Below are 595 nucleotides of genomic sequence, written 5' to 3'. Positions count from 1 at the left end.
CCAGCCCCCCCCCCTGCCCCACGGCTCCTCAGCCCCTCCACGCAGCACAGCTGAGAGCTTATTATATGACGAGCCGCGTGAATCAGGGATCCATCAATGCCAAGAGCGCGGCTGGACTAACTTACCAAACACAGCTGCGGATGCTAAACACCAGGCCCCAGCAGCAAATGGGCCAAGAACAACGGAATATTAATGAGGCATTGTGTGGGGTGTGCTCCGCTCCGCCTGTGTGTGGCTGTGTGTACAGGGCTCGCTGGTGGCCGTCACTGAGTCTGTGTGTGTGCACAGGCGGTGTTCAGGTGCCATGTTTCCGAGATTAAGCAAGTGCTCCCAAACCATGCCTCCTCCCCACAGGTCTGCGCCCCCAACGACACAGGAGCTTGCGACAGCTGAGAACTGAGCTCTCTGAAGGGGCCTGAGCAGAGCTGGGTGTAACCTGGGTAGACTCAGGGGGGCTGGATGATTCAGGCACAGGAGGCTAGTGGCTGAAGGTGACTGGCCACCTTGGGACTGCAGGGGGGTGGTGTTGACGGGAAGGTGCACGGACCTGCACGGGATGCTTACGAGGCACGACAGGGACAGTCCTGCCGGCATT

The 595-nt window shown here is 60.0% G+C and overlaps 1 protein-coding gene across 1 annotated transcript in view; it reads right to left on the bottom strand.

The window, feature by feature from the left end:
• ZBTB16 (zinc finger and BTB domain containing 16) overlaps positions 1-595 on the bottom strand; it is a 213275-nt gene that overhangs the window by 5399 nt on the left and 207281 nt on the right. The gene's annotated exons all lie outside the window — the stretch shown is intronic.

Source organism: Myotis davidii, unplaced genomic scaffold (genome assembly GCF_000327345.1).
Source record: "Myotis davidii unplaced genomic scaffold, ASM32734v1 scaffold97, whole genome shotgun sequence".
Classification (NCBI taxonomy): domain Eukaryota; kingdom Metazoa; phylum Chordata; class Mammalia; order Chiroptera; family Vespertilionidae; genus Myotis; species Myotis davidii.
The sequence above is the reverse complement of the archived record's forward strand: the minus strand, read 5'-3'. Positions and strand labels throughout refer to the sequence as shown.